Raw genomic sequence first — 12,851 nt, 5'->3', positions numbered from 1 at the left:
TGGATAATGTGGTACTGCCATGTATTTTGTTAAAGCTGGTCTCCAAGTATTGCATGGTAGCATGATTCAAAGTCTGCAACTTCGAATTTGATGAATTCCATCCGGTATTTGTCTGGTGTGCCAAAGGTGACGGGTAGAGTTATCTGTCCGAGGGGCATAGCTGCTCTGTCGGGTACTATTCCATAGAATGGTGTGCTTGTGGGTGTCATTAGACCTTCACAATCCAGATTCATCCTTTTGAGAGTATCTACGAAAATTATGTTAAGCCTGGCTCCTCCATCGATGAGTACTTTAGTTACGGCTACTCCTACGATAGTCGGACCTAGTACCAGCGGGTAGCATCCTACATTTGCTGCACTGGTCCATTGGTCTTCTCTTATGAACCGGATGGGGTACTATGACCAATCTAGATATCTTGGGATGGCTGGGTCAGCTGCCATGATGGCTCAGTGAGCTAGTTTCTCTTGTCTTTTGCTTCATGTGTTAGGAACACATGAAAATATCACCACTAATTGGCGTTGGGGTTCTTGATAATCTCCTTCATCTCTCTTTTCCTCCTTCTTGAATTCTTCTTGCTTTAGCTCCGAGTTATTTTGATTCCTGTTTTCTCTCTTCATGAATTGCCGCTGAAAAGTGCTGCATTCAACTAACTTGTGTCTGGCCCCTGGGTGTATGTGACACAGCATGTTTTCTATGTTTTCCAGTGCTCTTCCTCGGTAGTTGTTACTCTGATAGTTGCTATTACTGTTGTAACCGCTGTTGTTATGGTTGTTGCTATTGTTGTAGTTGCCATTGTGATTGCTACCATTGCTATCATTGTCATTGCCATTGTATCTTCTTTTGTTGTCTGTGGTTGCCACCATATTGTCCTGCCTTGGTCTTTTGTCTTGCTGTCCGTAATCAGGTCTTCTATTCTCTGGGTTGTCCCTAGCAAATTTGTGCCGAGTTCTTTCTTCTGACGAAATTAGCTTCTCAACAACCCTCTTGAAGTCTTCATTTGTTCTTGGGTTCTCATTGAAATAGTCCTTGTATTGCCAGTTTGCCCAAATTCCTTCTGCAAAGGCCTCTATCACCTCCCTATCAGTAATGTCGTGGACTTGAGCCCTAAATTCTCCAAATCTTCTATAGTATTTCCTTAGACTTTCTCCTCTCCTTTGCTTTACTCCTTTCAATTCAACTGCAGTCATTGGATGGGTAATAATGCCTGTGAAGTTGTTGCAAAAAGCTTCTTGCAAGTCTTCCCAATACCTGATTGATCTTGGCCTCAATTTGTTAAACCATTGTAGCGGCATTGCTTCGAGGACCATTGGGAAGAATAGAGCCTTGATGTCATCGTCTCCTCTAGCTAATTCAATAGATTGGGAGTAAACCCTAAGCCATTGTCTTGGTTCGACTTTGCTATCATACTTGGAATGATTTGCTGGTTTAAACTTGTGCGGTAGCTTTAAAGTTTGTAGTCTTCCTGCGAAACAAGGGAATCTGTCATATGGTTCCGTTCTTCTGTAATCTGGCGATCTTACCCTTCTGTAATAAGACCTGTCTTCTTTTAACTCAGACTCTCCGTAGTCATCTTCTTTGTCAAATCTTCTTGATATTTCTTGGTAGCGTTGGCTCAATTTTGGTTTGTCTCTTTCTTGTTGCTTTGAGTAGTTTCCTTCCTTCCATTGATATCAGCACTTTCTACTGGTCCTATCCTTTGAAAATTCGATTTTTTTGGGTGGCTGCTCCCTTTGTGGCTCCTGTGGAATTTCTTCACCGGGTTGTTTTTCTGATCCCCCGACTTCTTTCTTCTGGTCTTCCTTTGCTTTCCCGTTATTTGTGAGGGTGTACAACTCCTTTGTTAATTCTTCAATTCTTTCCCTTTTTGTATTTTTGTGGCTTCTTTTTCCGCCTTCTTTCTATTGTATTCCATTAGCTCCGCTTTGTATTTATTCCAGACTTGCTTCCTTTGTTTAGCCCGGTTCCTCCTTCCAGCTTTTAGTTTGTTCTTCTTTAGCCTTGCTAGTCTTTTCTCATCATTTTTGTTGCTGTCGCTTTTCTCATCTAGCGAGATGTTGCCTTCTGATTCGTCTGAAGATTTTATATCTGGTATCTGTGGTGGTTCCAAAGGTTGTTCTAACTGCTCCGCCATGTATACAGTATACCTCTTCCAAGCTCTTCTTGTACGATATTCCATCCTTCGTTTGGTTGAGCTATCTGTAGCTTCTGAACTGGATCCGAGTTCTTTTCCCTCTTGATAAGGTAGTTCTTCAACGCGCGTGCTAGTTTGGACTTTGCTTGAGGTGAAAGAACCTGGCCAATGCACCACACAATCTTGCCGGGTCACTGTCATGATCATCCCTTCTTGTGCTCCCTCCAGGAGTATTCTTCTTGCTGAGTTCATCTTGTTTTGGGTAAAGTGTTGATAGACTGATGCCGCGTTGCGCAGTCCGTAAGTTCCCAAGTTCTTCTTTGAGTTGTACAGGTCGTATCCCTTCGCGATCGTTGTTGTGTCTCCGAGTCCAATTAGGCTTGGCTCTTGTGTCGTGAAGATTGTCTTGGAATCGGGTTGTATCTCTTTTTCAGAGTCGGTTTCGTATCCGCTTTCTTCCTTATTATGAGTTGTATCCGAAGTTGAGAGTTTCGTCATCTTCTCGGCGAGTTTGTATTGAACTTTGTCATCGAACTCTTTTTCTTCTCGGAGACGGGTATGAAGCTTGCCATCACCGTCAGCCTTGTAGATCCAGGATCCGAAGACAAAGGTTGTTCCCGCCGAAAAGGTCATCTTGAGGTTGAGGTCCGTCGAACTCTCGAGAAAAAAATCATCGAAAGCCCCTACCTAGCGCGCCAGCTGTCGATGTTTTACCACCGATAGCCTGCCACGGGGGTACCCGGGACAGTTGTTCGGGCTTCGGCGAATAGCGAAATTCGGCGGTTACGCAAAGAGACTCATGATTTATACTGGTTCAGGCCCTCGACTTGGTCGAGTAATAACCTTACGTCCAGTTTTGGCGTTAGCCTGTTTACGTCGTATTGCTTTGAGTATCGGGTATGCGTTCTCCTCTTACAATGGGTACCCTCACCAGCCCTTTATAGTCCAGGCGCTGAGAGGCGTTGTTTGTGTCCTATTCGGATACAAGGTCAGAGTCCTAAGCTACGCTTCAGGCGCCTTTCCTTGTATAGTTTGAGTTGGAGTTTCGGTTTTGCATGTTGCTTTGCTCCGCGTTCTTCTTGGCAATTGGGCCGTAGGCTTTGTTACTAAGGCCTACCTCCCTGCAGTATGGTCTATGGGGGGCCCGTAGGGTTCCCCATCGACAGGGGCACTCACTGATGGATCGGTTTTTTATTCTAGCTATGACAGTGGTGACACATATGAATTTGCTCTTGGAAATGGCCAAGAGATAAACGGTTATGCTCCTTTCTTATAATCACAATAAAATTTCTATGTTTATCTATGGTTCGGTGTCCATACTAAAAGCGGTGTGTGTGTCAAAATTGAAGGTATTAGATGCTAACCTAAGCTTAGGATTATGAAATATTTAGTCTACTGAGTTATTATTGGTAACCATGTGAAATTTATTAAGGTGTACTCATGCAAAGTATACATATGATTCAAGTTCTGCTTGTCCGCTTATGTGCTAATTTTTTATTTCCTTCTTAGCTGGAAGCAATAGATTTTCAACCCCAATCTATGTTGGTTTTGGATAGAAACATATAAGCTTACAGTCAGTTTGCAATATAGCACATGTTGATTTTGTTTAAAAAATGAACACATAAGAAGCAATGCAGTATTATCAAGTATGTGGCTTCAATTCAGTTATAATGTTGAGTTAAAAAAATAGTTACAATGTTGAATGTGCATAATTGAACATTCTCTGTTTTTCTTATCTGTGTCCATGAAACTTCAGACCGTCATTATTTTCTTAGTGTTGTGCTATTTATCTCCTGGTCATCTTGCAGTATGAGTTTCCAAGTTTCAATTTTAAATCTTTTATCAAGTTTTCAGTTTTAAACAATGTAATGTGTGCAATCTGAGTTTTTACAGTGCTCATACATCCTCTATTCTCTAATATATCTAATTTTTAGTTTTAAACAATATAATATATGCAATTTGAGCTGGGTATCGCTGCCTGCTATAATTTTATATGTGGAGCATTTGTTGTATTTTTGCAAAGATTTTGACTAGTAGGCCTTTATTCCCTAGAAAAAAATCAATGACTGATCTCTTCGTCACGCCATTGATAGATACCATTTTTGCAGGTATGATGCTACTATTCATGAAAATATTAGCATGTTCATCTAAGCAAAGAGAGAAATCAAAGAGGAGGAAACAGTTATGTCCCCTTTTTAGAGAACTTCCATGCACATTCTTCAATGCTCAAGCTCTTTGCATTTTCAGTTTGCATTGCTGTAATTTGTGTTACTTTGAGCACTTGACTTTGGACAAGTTGGTCGAAGGGTAGCTTGTCATTGTCAGGTCAGCACATCTTACTGTGCAATATATGTCTAATTAGCTACTGAATACCAAACAATGAGGATCCATGGATAATTTTCCTTTTAATTATTTGTATAAAATATAATTTGCCATCCAATCACAAAAACTTGTCATTGGATTATTTGGAGCTATATTAACTGGCACAGAACCGCTAAGTTCATTTAACAGAGAAGAATATCTATTCTCCTACAACTAAAAAGAACAAAGCGTGGACACTTTTTGGTGCGACATTCCAACGTAGATCCATCATCCTGCCTGCTGCCTTCCCGCCTCCTGCCATCACGATATCGTAATGCCCGGCATCAGTAAAAAGGAAACGTAATCTCCGCTCCAATCAAATCAATCGGCCCTAAAAAGGAAACCTAATCTTCTCTCCAATCAAAGCAGTCGACCCACGCAAGCCCTCGCTCCTCTCGCGTAGAATTTTTCCTTCCTATACATCGCCTCCGCACCCGCCCTTGCTCCTCGCGATTTGGATTTGGCCTTCCTCCGTTGTCGCCCTCGCCGGTCGGCATCGTTCGCCATCTCACCCGCGCCGTTGTCGTCAACGTTGCCCTCATCATCTCGAGCCACGGCCCAACGTCGCCCTCGTGCCTGCCGGCATCATTCACCATTGCACCCATGCCGTGGCCGCAACATCGCCCTCACTGTCGCGAGTCGCGGCCGTCCTCGCCCGTCGCATGTGTGATCCAGGTGAGTCGGAATCCAAATCGTCCACACGCCGCCCCTCTCGCCGGTCGTGCGTCTCCATGACCCAATCACCATCGTGCGTCTCCGCGACATTCTTTCTCCGCGATCGGCCTCCGTGATCGGCCTCCACGACCAGCCTTTGCGACCGGCCTCTGTGATCAGCCTACGACGCTGGAGGGTACGGGCCTCACGCAATCATCAATCTTCTCGCCGAAAAAATAGCCGCCGCCATTCTCGTCCCTGCACGATAGTGGAGAAGCAGCAGCAACGGGATCGTCCGTCGCCTATCTTACACTCCGCTGCAAGACGACGATCGTTCAATCCAGGTTTTTTCTCCCTCATTTACTGTTCATGATCCGGCAACACCCTACTGGCTTGGATCTGACTGCACGAGGGAGTGCGGCCATCACGCCTAATAGCCTGGGTGACATTATCGTGCATGGTAACATCATTGTGCTTGGCTCTCTATGACGTCCGGCGCATCCTTTTCCTGTTCGTCGATCTGGTCAGAGTGAGTGGCCGGAAGCCCGGAACATCTCTACCATGAATCCATGATCTCATCTCTTTCTGTGCCCTGATCGACTGCGAAGTCACTGAAGGCAACAAAAGGTCAAATTGGAGACCTTAACCCTATGTTTTTTTAACCTGCCATCGCTAACTTGTATTGAGTCTTGACAAAAGGCTGTGAATCGCGATCAGGTCGGTTGTTCACTAGGCTGTTAATCTAATTTGGTCTTTTCACCAACTAATTTGGTCATGCAGGTCGGTTGTTCACTAGGTTGTTAATCTTCTGAAGTTCTCTCAATTTTGCTGTCTTTCACTGGTCCTCGATGGATCAACTTTCAGTTTGTGTAACCATGACTTTCTAGGTAAGATCTTGTCATCAGCTAAGACCCAAACACTGTGTTTTCCTTTCTAATATTGTCACAATCTTGTCATCAGCTAAGATCTAAGTACGTGAACGTCATTGTTGACATCTTATTTTGGCATATCCATCTAAATTTTAGTTTTAGTTTAATAGAGCATGGAAAGGCTTGTAGATTATTTTTGTTAGCAGAGTTTCCAAGTCCAACTGTAGATCTGTTGTGTTTCTATTTCAATCAATTGTTTTCGATCTCACACCATCATTTATTAGTTTCTTTAAAATTTCTGAATGATTGCCCAATTGCTCATCTTTATGTATTCACAGCTTGGTTGCAGTAGTTGCTCTTTTCACCAACTGACAATAGCGAAGTGAATAGCTGCACATTTTTTTTAACAAAAATGAACTCGCTATTCATCTCAACTTCATTTACCTTCCACATAAGTTCAGGCATCATATAATCATAAATCACATTAATTTAGCCTTAGCCAACATATCTGATTGATTATACGATCATGAATAAGGTGATCTGATACAAGTTGCTTTGAATGCAGTCTGAATGGTGCGCGATCTACTGTGTTCAAGGAATTTGCCCATGCTCAAATCTGATTGATAGCCAAAGCCAACCGACATGCAGGTTCTTACACTATTAATCAATTTAATGCTTCACGGATTTCTCTTATATTTCATTAAGTTATTACTTGTATGTTTGATAGCCCAAGCCAACCGACCTGCAACCCGTTGCGTAACTCACCACAACTGCTTAGGACATGACGTTCGCTGACCAGGCGATCATCTGCGACTGTCTAACAGGTTGACCATTGCCTTCTTTGTTCCCCTGTAGAGTTTATAAAGTCTAAACTGTTAAACTATATTTTTCTTATTAGCTTTTGTAACTGCAATGTTTATGCAAGTGTCCTCAGAAGAACCTGTTAAGTAATTGTCCTATCAAGTATATACTACGAGCTTGTTGACCGATAGTTAAGTAATCAATGCTTTTAGGCTTAGGTTAAGGCCTTGTGTTGGGCCCGAGGTTTAGTAGGGATTGTTTGATACCAATCTTTTTCTTCCTTCGGAATGCCATCATCTGCAAAAGGCTTATTCTTGTCATTAACATGAGGCTTCCTTCATGAGGCTTTCCATGGTTTTATAGAATGACGACAGTACATAAGGAGGCATCAATGAGCATAAATTGAGTGATTAATTTTCATGGCACTACAGGCTTTCACCTCCGGGTTGTGAGAGGTCGGGTGATTTGTTGGAGCGGCCGGTATTTAGGCAAAGTATGGGCACTAAACTAAAAAACTATATATGTAACTACAAATATGGTTTGTGATTGTTGTGAGTAGGAGATGCATGGGTATTTAAATAAATGTCTCCATCCAAAATTATAACTATGGGCTACAAACGGATTGTTGCGAACGTCACGGTCGAAATCATTTTTTAACAATACAACGCACGATCAAATTTAAATTATCGTGGCATTATCTTGTTCCCGTTGCAACGCACGAGCATGATCCTAGCCGCATCACGGAAAAGTCTATACAGTAGAGTTTGTGAGCCTGCAACGGCCCGCTCTCCGTGACTATTAATTTCACAAACTATGCTTTTTGGATTAACTGTCACTTTAACGTTAGTATTTAATTTTTATGGTATTGTTATCTTATCGTGCGATCCGTGTGTTTTTATTATAAATTATTAGTTATCCCGTAGCAACGCACGGACACACTACCTAGTCATGATAAAAGGGAGACATGTCATATTGTCATGTTTCTACAACTACTGCAATAGTTCAATTGACTTTAACCAGCTGGTTGGTCGCCCATCGCAAATGAAGTGACCTCGACCAAAGACAATGTGTACAAGTACAAATATTTTGCTTCAGCAAAAAGCGATAAGGGCATACGGTACTGATGGATTCCTCTTGGAAGCAATTAACCAAGGATACTTAAAAGAGAATCAGCATGACGAGAGAGAGAGAGAGAGAGAGAGAGAGAGAGAGAGAGAATCAGCAGGCCACGTAGAAATGAATTCAAAGCCCTAACAAACCTGATAATCTCATAACCACCAGCAGCCTGCAGTACCCTAAGGCTAGTAGTTTGTTGGAATTCAACCACCATGCATCCTTTTTGTCAGAACGGTACAGTTTGATCAGATCAAGATGTCACACCAAATGATGCAACTAAGTCACTAACTAAATAACTTCAAATAGGATTACAATCTTGAACTAATGAACTATGCTGGTTGCTTGTGCCAACAATTAATTGCATACCTTGAAAGTAAAATCTTACAAAAGGCTTTCAGAAATTTGGGCAATTTTTTTAAACGTGCTGAGCACGTTGGAGAAAGAGTTTTACAGTGACCAAAAGAAAAAAGAAAAAAAAAAGAAAAGGTACAACTATTTAGAGCAACTGAAAGATCTATGAATGGCTAGAGTAGATGAATAACCTAATTAAGTTTTCTAAAAGCTCAAAACACTAGACAAGTGTGTTAGTAAAAGAGATAGATCCTAATAACTACTACTTGCCTACACTACTACGGGATTCATTAACTGAGGCAGACATTTTCTATTAAATGCGGCGGGCACGGCAACCGCTACGTCAAAAAGCCTCCGTTAATTAATCAAGCTTTTCGGAGGCAGACGCCATACCCATCAATGCCATTTATGGAGGCAGACGCCTTAAAACGTCCGCCTCCGTTACCGGTCTCCGAAAAACCAAAAAACCAAAAAATTTATGACTCTTAGGATTTGAACCTATGACCTAACACTCAACACTACCTCATCTCTACTACTCCACCACACACTCATTCATGTCTATATATAATATGTTATTATTTTATATCAATATTTCATAATCTTATATTAGATATTTTGGGTACTAAATGAACTCAAATGAAAAAACTTTTAACTATAAAGTTTTAAATCTTATCAAGTACTACAACTTTAGTTTATGATGTATCTCCATCCGAGATTATTTTAAAAAATTCAAAAAAAATGAATATAAAAATATGTGAATTTAAAACACATATTTGAGACTCTGAACGACTTTAAATAAAAACTTGTCAATAGTAAACATGTAGCTCAGGTCGGCCACTACAACTTATGTATTCACTATGTGGACATTCAAGATCGTTTAGGAATTCTAGATTTTAAATTTCAAAATCTATAACCTTCGAACACATATTTGGAACTCGAAACAACTTCAAATAAAAAGCTTTTCAACTATAAAGTTGTAGATTCTATTGAGAGTTGTAACTTTCGTATAGACTATGTCAACAACAGAGACTGTTTGATAATTCTAAATCGATTTATCGAGGCAGAGTACTAAGACGACCGCCTCCGTTAATCAATAATTTCGGAGGCAATCGTCTCCATAAATGATTTGGGAGACGGGCATTTTCCTAGAGTTCTCCAAATCTTTTACGGAGGTGGTCGCTAGATATGCCCGCCTCCGTTAATATTTTGGCCTGCCTCGCAAAATCATTTTGTAGTAGTGCTAGCCGACACACCACGAAGCAAGCCCTACACAAGTCTAGTTGTAACAACAAGAATTAAGCACACAACCAAGCAAACAACTAGAACTACCATCTAGCAACTAGATAGCTAATATGGAGAGCAACAACTACACTACTTATACTAGAGCAAGGCAACTAACTAAACAAGCTAGGAGCAAGCTAAGAAAGCTACTGTTAGGCAAGCAACAACACAAGCACAAGTTATGAAATGAAATAGCAAGCGTTGAGAGAGCGAACCACCAAGGGCAAAAAGAGACTAATGTATATTAGTTGGGCTTTGTTGTGGCACTCCCAAATAACCGCGAGCTCTCGATCTGGATATCTTTTACCATACATTACTTTATAGGAGGCAATAATAAAATTGTATATTTAATTATTTTTAATTTTGGAAGGAAATAAAGTGTCCAAATATGCTGTCTGTTTCTTTTTGGAAAGTTTGGTACGATCTTTTTTCCAACGTGATGGAGAGTTAGCAATTATTTTTTTAACGTGACAGAGGTGTGTAGGGTACATAATATAGTGGTAACCTTTTTGGAACGTGATATATACAGGTGCGTTTTGTAGAACGTGATATACACAGACGTGTGTACGACATCGCGCTTTACTGTGTAACTTTTTTATAATGTGATCAAAGGGAAAATGTGTAATCACGGGATATTTCTGCCTGCCGCGGGGCTGTCTTTGGTTGATGGGTTTGCACGATCGGAAGGCTTTGCATGCAAAGGAACAAACAATAAAAGGCCATGCGCCTACTCATGTGTCTCCCATAATTTAATTTGAGGATTTAAGTTGTTTTCTTTTTCTAGGCAATTAATTAATTAATCTAAAAATCTAAAAAATTAATGGCTCAGATTTGTTTAAGCTATTACCTTCAATAAATAAAGAGAACTGTAGCATTGGCCATCTTAGTTTATTGTGAGCATAATAGTCATTTTGGTCCTTGAACTATTACTTTTCATCTTTAAATTTTTAAAACGGCAATTTTAGTCCTCAAACTGTATTTTTAGGCTCAATTTCATTCTAGAACTATGCAGATGATCATTTTAGTCATCAAACTCTGTATTTTGGGCTCAATTTCATCCTACAAACTATGAAGATGATAATTTTAGTCTTCAAACTTTGCATTTCGGACTTTAAACTTTTATTTTCAAACTCAACTTTGTCTATCGTTCTATGTGGAACGTTGTGCTGTTGCATCTGGTCAGCTTCAACACCACTAGCGATATATCCAACTATAATGGTATTGTTTATATATATCCAATTATAGATGACTTTTGTGGGAGCAATTGCAATTGCTTCGAACGCTATTTATTCCTTAAGAATACATGGATATAATGAAACAATAGCATATCTATAATTTTTTTCCTTAGCTACTTCTAGCATTAGGCTCAACTAATAACCATTTGTGTATAAAATAATATTTTTATCCATTGGCTAAAAATAATTCATATTTAAGAATATTTAGATCTATATTTATATTCATCTTAGAATATGAATATAAATCCGATTTGGTAGCTGGGACGACGCTAGGAACAATAGTACCTAACGATGACTGTCCATCTCAAACTGTGGGTGGTGTTGGATAAAGGACGAAGTTGTGCCAAAATGTATTTTGATAATTTATGGATGAAATTTTGCCTAAAATATAATTTTTTTTTCTTTTTGGATAGATAAAACCGAGTTGAAAAATAAAAGTTTAAAGACCAAAATGTACTTTTGTAGTTTATGGATGAAATTGAGCCCAAAATATAAAATTTGAGGATTGAAATAATCATCTTCATAGTTCTAGGATGAAATGGAGCCTAAAAGTAGAATTTAATGACTAAAACGATCGTTTTAAAAGTTCAAGAATAAAACTGAGTAATAGTTCAGAAACCAAAACGGTTATTCTGCCTTTACTGTCTCGCATGGACGCGTCACTCTTGAATCTAACCAAGGACAAGAGTGAGCTAAATAACACTGTCGGTGGATCATAGCCAGAGCAGAGGCAAAAAGTCACCAAGAACGAAAAGGCCGCCGACGTGCTATATGCTGCCGTCGTTTCACTTGGCTTTAGTCGTCACTAGCTATTGCAATGTCCAATAATGGACGTCTTTTAGCAAAAAAAAAAAAAAAAAAAAAAAAAAACTTTTCCCATTTCCCTACCTCGAAGTAACACGATAAGCGGATGAATGAAAGGGAAAAAAGTTTTGTGCCCCCTCAAAGCCAAAAGGTATCCTTAAACCGCTAATTTATGCCACACATATTACCAATTACTATAATGGCAACATCTTACCTAAAGACGTGGAATACAAATCCTTAAAGAGCTTGTTCTGGTACACTTGTATCCACCTTAATTCATGTGTGTTAGGGTGAATTGGAGTATAAATTAAACTAAGTTCGATCTTAATTCAGTCCCACACACATGGATTGACGTGGATTCTAGTGTAACCAAATAAGGTCCGGGGTGTCTTTTGTGCACTTAATATACATAGATTTTGATTAATTATGATCATAAGTTATATGGCCGGTTTAAGCGGCCGTTTAGGCAGAGATACTGCTTTTAGTGTGACCTTGAGTAGTACTCCCTCCATCAAATTATAAGTTATTCTAACTTTTTTTTTTTAGAGTTAAAACATCTTAAGTTTAATCAAATTTATATAGAAAGAATTACAAAGATTTATGACATTAAATAGGTACTATGAAAATATAATTAATGAAGAATCTAATGAAACTTATTTGATATTATAAATGCTATTATTATTTTATTATTTATATAAATTTGATAAAAATTAAGATGTTTCGACTCTTAAAAAAATTAGAATGACTCGTAATTCGGGACCTACGCTACGTCCTTACGCCGGCCCATACCATGCATGGTCCATGGGCATGGTGCAGAAATACTGCTGGTGGTGTGTTGGTGATGTTACAGTCACACACAACACAAGCAACACAAACGCAAATCTGACTGATGCATCTGCTCTTGTTTTTTCGTCATCACAAACATCGTGACCGCCTCAGGTCGCCGAAAGGCATTCATTCCTACATGTAGTAGTACACTCCCTTGGCTATAGCAATCTTGCTACTAGCAGCCACCGGGTCCGTGTTCGTCCGGACATGATCCAGCCGACGGCAGAGAGTCATCCATGCATCTCCACCACCGCCACTCCACCAGCCGGCCTCCATCTCCATGTGTAGCCGTAGGCTAGCAGTGACAATGCGCGCACAACGTGACAGCACAGGGGAAACATGTGCGAGCCGCATTCCAAAATACTACGCGCTCCCTGTTTCGTTTAGAGCTTGTTTAGCTACCTGTTTAGAAGCTTTTCT

The sequence above is a fragment of the Miscanthus floridulus genome, chromosome 2, assembly GCF_019320115.1.
Source record: "Miscanthus floridulus cultivar M001 chromosome 2, ASM1932011v1, whole genome shotgun sequence".
NCBI classification, from domain to species: domain Eukaryota; kingdom Viridiplantae; phylum Streptophyta; class Magnoliopsida; order Poales; family Poaceae; genus Miscanthus; species Miscanthus floridulus.
Note: the sequence above shows the minus strand (reverse complement) of the source record.